The sequence below is a fragment of the Coregonus clupeaformis genome, chromosome 40 (genome assembly GCF_020615455.1).
Source record: "Coregonus clupeaformis isolate EN_2021a chromosome 40, ASM2061545v1, whole genome shotgun sequence".
NCBI classification, from domain to species: Eukaryota; Metazoa; Chordata; class Actinopteri; order Salmoniformes; family Salmonidae; genus Coregonus; species Coregonus clupeaformis.
In genome coordinates this window covers 1,909,675-1,919,442 of record NC_059231.1, presented here as the reverse complement: position 1 = coordinate 1,919,442, position 9,768 = coordinate 1,909,675, and positions in this window count along the sequence as shown.

Genomic DNA, 9,768 nt, shown 5'->3' with positions numbered 1-9,768 from the left:
CTGGGGACAGCAAGGTGTCATCATGCCCGGTAGTCCTGACGTATGGTCCTAGGGCTCAGGTTCTCAGAGAGAAAGAGAGAACGAGAGAATTAGAGAGAGCATACTTAAATTCACACAGGACACTGGATAAGACAGGAGAAGTACTCCAGGTATAACCAACTAACCCCAGCCCCCGACACATAAACTACTGCAGCATAAATACTGGAGGCTGAGACAGGAGCGGTCCGGAGACACTGTGGCCCCATCCGAAGAAACCCCGGACAGGGCCAAACAGGAAGGATATAACCCCACCCACTCTGCCAAAGCACAGCCCCCGCACCACTAGAGGGATATCCTCAACCACCAACTTACAATCCTGAGACAAGGCCGAGTATAGCCCACAGAGGTCTCCACCACAGCACAAACCAAGGGGGGGCGCCAACCCAGACAGGAAGATCACGTCAGTAACTCAACCCACTCAAGTGACGCACCCCTCCCAGGGACGGCATGAAAGAGCACCAGCAAGCCAGTGACTCAGCCCCTGCAACAGGGCTAGAGGCAGAGAACCCCAGTGGAGAGGGGAACCGGCCCGGCAGAGACAGCAAGGGCTGTTCGTTGCTCCAGAGCCTTTCCGTTCACCTTCACACTCCTGGGCCAGACTACACTCAATCATATGACCTACTGAAGAGATAAGTCTTCAGTAAAGACTTAAAGGTTGAGACCGAGTCTGCGTCTCTCACATGGGTAGGCAGACTGTTCCATAAAAATGGAGATCTATAGGAGAAAGCCCTGCCTCCCGCTGTTTGCTTAGAAATTCTAGGGACAATTAGGAGGCCTGCGTCTTGTGACCGTAGCGTACGTATTGGTATGTACGGCAGGACCAACTCGGAAAGATAGGTAGGAGCAAGCCCATGTAACGCTTTATAGGTTAACAGTAAAACCTTGAAATCAGCCCTTGCCTTAACAGGAAGCCAGTGTAGGGAAGCTAGCACTGGAGTAATATGATCAAATTTCTTGGTTCTAGTCAGGATTCTAGCAGCCGTATTTAGCACTAACTGAAGTTTATTTAGTGCTTTATCCGGGTAGCCGGAAAATAGAGCATTGCAGTAGTCTAACCTAGAAGTAACAAATGCATGGATTAATTTTTCTGCATCATTTTGGACAGAAAATTTCTGATTTTTGCAATGTTACGTAGATGGAAAAAAGCTGTCCTTGAAACAGTCTTGATATGTTCGTCAAAAGAGAGATCAGGGTCAAGAGTAACGCCGAGGTCCTTCACAGTTTTATTTGAGACGACTTTACAACCATCAAGATGAATTGTCAGATTTAACAGAAGATCTCTTTGTTTCTTGGGACCTAGAACAAGCATCTCTGTTTTGTCCGAGTTTAAAAGTAAAAAGTTTTCAGCCATCCACTTCCTTATGTCTGAAACACAGGCTTCAAGCGAGGGCAATTTTGGGGCTTCACCATGTTTCATTGAAATGTACAGCTGTGTGTCATCCGCATAGCAGTGAAAGTTAACATTATGTTTTCGAATAACATCCCCAAGAGGTAAAATATATAGTGAAAACAATAGTGGTCCTAAAACGGAACCTTGAGGAACACCGAAATGTACAGTTGATTTGTCGGAGGACAGACCATTCACAGAGACAAACTGATATCTTTCCGACAGGTAAGATCTAAACCAGGCCAGAACTTGTCCGTGTAGACCAATTTGGGTTTCCAGTCTCTCCAAAAGAATGTGGTGATCGATGGTGTCAAAGGCAGCACTAAGGTCTAGTAGCACGAGGACAGATGCAGAGCCTCGGTCTGACGCCATTAAAAGGTCATTTACCACCTTCACAAGTGCAGTCTCAGTGCTATGATGGGGTCTAAAACCAGACTGAAGCATTTCGTATACATTGTTTGTCTTCAGAAAGGCAGTGAGTTGCTGCGCAACAGCTTTTTCTAAAATTTTTGAGAGGAATGGAAGATTCGATATAGGCCGATAGTTTTTTATATTTTCCGGGTCAAGGTTTGGCTTTTTCAAGAGAGGCTTTATCACTGCCACTTTTAGTGAGTTTGGTACACATCCGGTGGATAGAGAGCTGTTTATTATGTTCAACATAGGAGGGCCAAGCACAGGAAGCAGCTCCTTCAGCAGTTTAGTAGGAATAGGATCCAGTATGCAGCTTGAAGGTTTAGAGGCCATGATTATTTTCATCATTGTGTCAAGAGATATAGTACTAAAACACTTAAGTGTCTCTCCCGATCCCAGGCCCTCGCAGAGCTGTGCAGATCCAGGACAGCTAAGCCCTGGAGGAATACGCAGATTCAAAGAGGAGTCCGTAATTTGCTTTCTAATGGTCATGATCTTTTCCTCAAAGAAGTTCATGAATTTATTACTGCTGAAGTGAAAGCCATCCTCTCTTGGGGAATGCTGCTTTTTAGTTAGCTTTGCAACAGTATCAAAAAGAAATTTTGGATTATTCTTATTTTCCTCGATTAAGTTGGAAAAAGTAGGATGATCGAGCAGCAGTGAGGGCTCTTCGGTACTGCACGGTACTGTCTTTCCAAGCTAGTCGGAAGACTTCCAGTTTGGTGTGGCGCCATTTCGTTCCAATTTCCTGGAAGCTTGCTTCAAAGCTCTTGTATTTTCTGTATACCAGGGAGCTAGTTTCTTATGACAAATGTTTTTCGTTTTTAGGGGTGCAACTGCATCTAGGGTATTGCGCAAGGTTAAATTGAGTTCCTCAGTTAAGTGGTTAACTGATTTTTGTCCTCTGACGTCCTTGGGTAGGCAGAAGGAGTCTGGAAGGGCATCAAGGAATTTTTGTGTTGTCTGAGAATTTATAGCACGACTTTTGATGCTCCTTGGTTGGGGTCTGAGCAGATTATTTGTTGCGATTGCAAACGTAATAAAATGGTGGTCCGATAGTCCAGGATTTTGTGGAAAAACATTAAGATCTACAACATTTATTCCATGGGACAAAACTAGGTCCAGAGTATGACTGTGGCAGTGAGTAGGTCCAGAGACATGGTGGACAAAACCCACTGAGTCGATGATGGCTCCGAAAGACTTTTGGAGTGGGTCTGTGGACTTCTCCATGTGAATATTAAAATCACCAAAAATTAGAATATGATCTGCTATGACTACAAGGTCTGATAGGAATTCAGGAAACTCAGAGAGGAACGCTGTATATGGCCCAGGAGGCCTGTAAACAGTAGCTATAAAAGTGATTGAGTAGGCTGCATAGATTTCATGACTAGAAGCTCAAAAGATGAAAACGCCATTTTTTTTTTTTTTTAATTTAAATTTGCTATCGTAAATGTTAGCAACACCTCCGCCCTTTGCGGGATGCACGGGGAATATGGTCACTAGTGTAACCAGGAGGTGAGGCCTCATTTAACACAGCAAATTCATCAGGCTTAAGCCATGTTTCAGTCAGGCCAATCACATCAAGATTATGATCAGTGATTAGTTCATTGACTATGACTGCCTTTGAAGTGAGGGATCTAACATTAAGTAACCCTATTTTGAGATGTGAGGTATCACGATCTCTTTCAATAATGGCAGGAATGGAGGAGGTCTTTATCCTAATAAGATTGCTAGGGTGAACACCGCCATGTTTAGTTTTGCCCAACCTAGGTCGAGGCACAGACACAGTCTCAATGGGTATGGCTGAGCTGACTACACTGACTATGCTATTGGCAGACTCCACTAAGCTGGCAGGTTGGCTAACAGCCTGCTGCCTGGCCTGCACCCTATTTCACTGTGGGGCTAGAGGAGTTAGAGCCCTATCTATGTTGGTAGATAAGAGGAGAGCACCCCTCCAGCTAGGATGGAGTCCGTCACTCCTCAGCAGGTCAGGCTTGGTCCTGTTTGTGGGTGAGTCCCAGAAAGAGGGCCAATTATCCACAAATGTTATCTTTTGGGAGGGGCAGAAAACAGTTTTCAACCAGCGATTGAGTGCTGAGACTCTGCTGTAGAGCTCGTCACTTCCCCTAACTGGGAGGGGGGCCAGAGACAATTACTCGATGCCGACACATCTTTCTAGCTAATTTACACACTGAAGCTATGTTGCACTTGGTGACCTCTGACTGTTTCATCCTAACATCGTTGGTGCCGACGTGGATAACAATATCTCTATACTCTCTACACTCGCCAGTTTTAGCTTTAGCCAGCACCATCTTTAGATTAGCAAGGTGCCGGCGGTGGGGTGGGGAGGGGTGTGGAGGGGTGAGGAGGGGTGTGGAGGGGTGTGGAGGGGAGGGGTGGGGAGGGGAGGGGGTGGGGAGGGGGTGTGGAGGGGTGGGCAGGGGTGTGGAGGGGGTGTGGAGGGGTGTGGAGGGGTAGGGAGGGGTGAGGAGGGGTGGGGAGGGGGTGTGGAGGGGTGTGGAGGGGTGGGGAGGGGTGAGGAGGGGGTGTGGAGGGGTGGGGAGGGGGTGAGGAGGGGTGGGGAGGGGGTGCGGAGGGTGGGGAGGGGTGTGGAGGGGTGGGGAGGGGTGTGGAGGGGGTGGGGAGGGGGTGGGGGAGAGGTGGGGAGAGGTGGGGAGGGGTGTGGAGGGGTGAGGGGTGGGGAGGCGGCCTCAGCCCCATGCCTCTGGGCCTTTATGAAAGTGCAGGTGATCTGTGGCCCAGCAGCCATCCACCTCAGCAGCAGTCAGCCTTTATGAAATTGCAGGTGATCTGTAGCCCAGCAGCCAACCACCTCAGCAGCCTCCATTACCTCCATAGGTCCCCTTCACTATCTCTCCCTCCTCAGTGAAAGGCTGGCCCAACAGCAGCGGGACACACATGGCTCATAGTGCCCCCCTTATCTAGATGTTTACAGGGAGCAGTGATTTTCCACTGTCCCTGCTCCAGCTCCAGACCCCACGCTGATCCCGGAGCCCTGCCTGCGTAATGTCTCCACCCAAGGGGCCACCTCCACCACGGTCAGGAAGGCCTGACATTACGGCAGCCCTCACAAAGTGGTGCAAATCACCCCCGGAGACGAACACCATGGTACATGTTTTTTTTATACTAATGCTGCTGATATCATGAAATGTCTATCCCCCTCTAACACTCAATAGGCCATATTGTTGACAGCAACCAGTGGTGATTGAAGCCATTGTCCCAGACCTGTCTTACCTCATAGGCATTTCCATGACCTGAATGTCTTTGTGTAACGGTATCACTGTAATGGATCTTGCCTATAGTTTGTGGAGGGGTTTTACCTCATAACAGTTGAAACAGTGAGCTGCTAGTAAAATAGCTGATGGCTCTGTAACACTCTCTGTTGCCAACCCCCTGAAACCATGGTATGATGTAACTCGGGGTAATGTATCCTTTCCCTGTATGCTTTGTGTACTGATTCACACGGACGTAGGTCTTCTATGGCTTGGACAGTATCAATACAAACAAATTATAGGGTCCTCCACAAACACAGTTTGACAATAAGTCACCCCCTCCTGAGAGACCCGCTCAGCAAAATAACAACAGTGATCCGGTGTTACTTCCCTCTTGGCTAGAGGCCTCCCCTCAGGAAGTCTGCATGCTAAAGAGCCACTCACACCGTGAATAAGATTAGTCTGCTTCCAAGTGTACAACGTGCTTATGCCACTTCACTTTGAATCGGTGCTGATTTGGAAGCATTGCTGGTTTGTAAAAGGGGAATAATGCTCCGGCTGAGTTTATGCAATGGCTGTTATGGAAAGCATGTTTTAGGCGGGAGCAGGGACCGGCAGTGGTGGTTTTGGATAAAGCTGTAAGCTGCTTACGGCCGTAGAGAGAAGTGATTACAGGGCCCACCACCATGGGAACCTCTTTTAGGTCAGCGCCTCGACTCCACCACTGTGCCTCTAAACACAATACCTCCACATTCTGCTAAACCTCCACTCCATCCTTTCTGCTTCCTATAGTCTCAGCTAGCTTCCTTCCTGACTTCCTATAGTCTCAGCTAGCTTCCTCCCTGCCTTCCCATAGTCTCAGCTAGCTTCCTCCCTGCCTTCCTATAGTCACAACTAGCTTGATTCCTGACTTCCTATAGTCTCAGCTAGCTTCATCTCTGCCTTCCTACAATCTCAGCTAGCTTCCTCCCTGCTTTCCTATAGTCAGCTAGCTTCCCCCTGCCTTCCAATAGTCTCAGCTAGCTTCCTCCCATCCTTCCTAACGTCTCAGCTAGCTTCCTCCCTTCCTTCTTATAGTCTCAGCTAGCTTCCTCCCTGCTTTCCTATAGTCAGCTAGCTTCCCCCTGCCTTCCAATAGTCTCAGCTAGCTTCCTCCCATCCTTCCTAACGTCTCAGCTAGCTTCCTCCCTTCCTTCTTATAGTCTCAGCTAGCTTCCTCCCTGCCTTCCCATAGTCAGCTTGCTTCCTCCCTGCCTTCCCATAGTCAGCTAGCTTCCTCCCTGCCTTCCCATAGTCAGCTTGCTTCCTCCCTGCCTTCCTATTGTCTCAGCTAGCTTCCTCCCTGCCTTCCCATAGTCAGCTTGCTTCCTCCCTGCCTTCCTATTGTCTCAGCTTGCTTCCTCCCTGCCTTCCTATTGTCTCAGCTAGCTTCCTAACTGGCCGCTCTGTCTGAAGTGGCATTTTGTTTGGCGAATAAAGCTCACCACAGGGAGGTTAGGCCCTGAACACTAGAGGCCTGCCTAGCATACACTCCATATATGAAGCAGAAAGTACCTCTGGTGTAGTAATCTGACATATTGTGTGTTGTTTTAGTGAGTCATTCTGACACTATCTTGAAGTAAAATAATATAGTACAAGGTTTAACTAGTTGGTTTCCTTCAGCGTATTCGCGTTGTCACTGCCTGCCCTACATGGTCCGGCCACACTGTTCAATCTGAAGGCTTCTTTCTCCTCCAGGCCCAGAGATATGAGAGCCTGTGTGTCTGTCCAGCCAGCCTATCTGCTTGTGGCTTTGGGATAGGCTATGACTGGGCTCTGCAGTAAACTGTGTGTGTGTGTGTGTGTGTGTGTGTGTGTGTGTGTGTGTGTGTGTGTGTGTGTGTGTGTGTGTGTGTGTGTGTGTGTGTGTGTGTGTGTGTGTGTGTGTGTGTGTGTGTGTGTGTGTGTGTGTGTGTGTGTGTGCGTGCGTGTGTGTGTGCCTGTGGGTGTGTGTGTGTGTGTGTGTGTGTGTGTGTGTGTGTGTGTGCGTGTGGGTGTGTGTGCCTGTGGGTGTGGGGTTTATGATTAATCTTATGTGCTCGGGGATCAGGCTGGGGAGCAAAGTTTGTAAAGGAGCCCTGCTCCCTCCTCTTCCTCCTACTCCAGGATAATAACACCTGAGGAGATTGGACGTAACTCTATTCAACGTCGTTGACACTGGCAGTCCGGACTGAAAGGCAGGTACAGAGGTTCTGTTTCCCCTTTGTTCCCAAACAAAAGGGTCCCCAACGTATTCAGTCTAGAGTAGGGCAGGCGTTATGCAACCCAGACCAAATAATGATTTGTTGTTAGATTTAGATAGGCCTCTCTATTTGTCCATCTGATATCTCCCTCTCAATACATCATGCTATCATATAGCAGCCACTTTTTGAACAGAGATTAATTTAAATTCTAAAACATAATTGAGTAACGTCTTACATTGTGTGCAGAGTCTAAGAACAGATTAGCCCATGGATTTAAAATGTTATGCTCTTTTGATATGCGGTTTTGTTCCTCCCAATGTACGAGAAGCTCACCTAATGGTGCGATTCAACAGAAGTCGAAATGAGTCATGTCTTTGCACACCTCCCTGTAAATATAACTCTCAGACATGAACACATCAATCTTTCCTAAGGTTAAACTGACGGGATGCTCAAATAATCACAACACCTATTTTTCCATTTTATTTTCAATCCTGTTTAGAAAGCTAATGCTAATCAACCTCACGCACCATAGTGAAACGATAAACTACTGTACACACATGTCTAAGAATGTCTAATCTATAACCTATGTGTTCCATATCCTGTTGTGACCCAGGAAGAATCCTCAATAGGTTCTCGAAGGACAGCGGTCACCTGGACTCTCTGCTGTCCTGGACCTTGGTGAACTTTATCCAGTCTCACCTCGCCAGGTTCCTACTACCTTCCCCTCACTACTACTGCATGGGGAGGTTCCTACTGCCTTCAATCAATCAATCAATCAATCAATCAATCAACTACCACCTTCCTCTCATTACTACTGCATGGGGAGGCTCCTACTGCCTTCAATCAATCAATCAATCAATCAATCAACAACTACCTTCCTCTCATTACTACTGCATGGGGAGGATCCTACTACCTTCAATCAATCAATCAATCAATCAACTACTACCTTCCTCTCATTATTACTGCATGGGGAGGATGCTACTACCTTCAATCAATCAATCAATCAATCAATCAACTACTACCTTCCTCTCATTACTACTGCATGGGGAGGATCCTACTACCTTCAATCAATCAATCAACTACTACCTTCCTCTCATTACTACTGCATGGGGAGGATCCTACTACCTTCAATCATTCAATCAACTACTACCTTCCTCTCATTACTACTACATGGGGAGGTCATTTCATGCCTGGCTAGTTCTGCTTTGTGGTCCGGGTCGCCCAATCTGGAAACAATTATTGTAGGATTACCCGCCAGTGCGGCCGAACACCTACACAGATTTAATAAATGTGTCTGCACATAGGCAGAGGGCGTGGCCGTGGACGCCTGGCGGACGCCAGGGAACGTGTCAGGAGACTAGCAGAGTGATTGGGAGAAATAAATAAATAATGGCTACAACAGGTAGATGTTGTAGATGTGATAGATGTGGTAGGTGTGGTAGGTGTGGTAGGTGCTTGCGTGTTGATACACTGGTGGTTTGTTGTGGCCGAGTATTGGCGCTAAACCGTGTTGTTGGCGTCCGACATGCTAGCTGGCTGTGGCATCTTATGACTAAGTGCCCAGACGATTTTCACGGAATAACACTGCACCTAGTTAGCTAGCTGAATAGACTAAGTTAGTCTATTCCTAGAAAATATTGAACCGCTGTAGTTTACAACAATTATAGTTTCTGAGGTGGAAGTTGGGAGAGTTATATTTGGGAGTTGTGGTGAGGGAGGCCCCGCTCTCTCCTTTCCCAGATGTTTAGTTCATTTCATTCCGATCTCCTCTGCATTATTGTAGCCATCTGCTGCAGCCTGTCAACTATGCCTCTGCCTATCCCTGTTCTCTCCTCTCCGCACAGGCTACACAAACGCCTCACACCGCGTGGCTGCTGCCTCTCTAACCTGGTGGTCCCTGCACGCACCACCCACGTGGAGTTCCAGGTCTCAGGCAGCCTCTGGAACTGCCGTTCTGCTCCCAACAAGGCAGAGTTCATCTCAGCCTATGCTACCCTCCAGTCCCTCGACTTCTTGGCGCTGACGGGAAACATGGATTACCACTGAAAACACTGCTACTCCTACTGCTCTCTCCTCGTCTGACCATGTGTTCTCGCATACCCCGAGAGCATCTGGTCAGCGGGGTGGTGGCACAGGAATCCTCATCTCTCCCAAGTGGACATTCTCAATTTTTCCCCTGACCCATCTGTCTATCTCCTCATTTGAATTCCATGCTGTCACAGTCACTAGCCCATTTAAGCTTAATATCCTTGTCATCTATCGCCCTCCAGGTTCCCTTGGAGAGTTCATCAATGAGCTTGATGCCTTGATAAGTTCCTTTCCTGAGGATGGCTCACCCCTCACAGTTCTGGGGGATTTCAACCTCCCTACGTCTACATTTGACTCATTTATCTCTGCCTCCTTCTTTCCACTCCTCTCCTCTTTTGACCTCACCCTCTCACCGTCCCCCCCTACTCACAAGGCAGGCAATACGCTA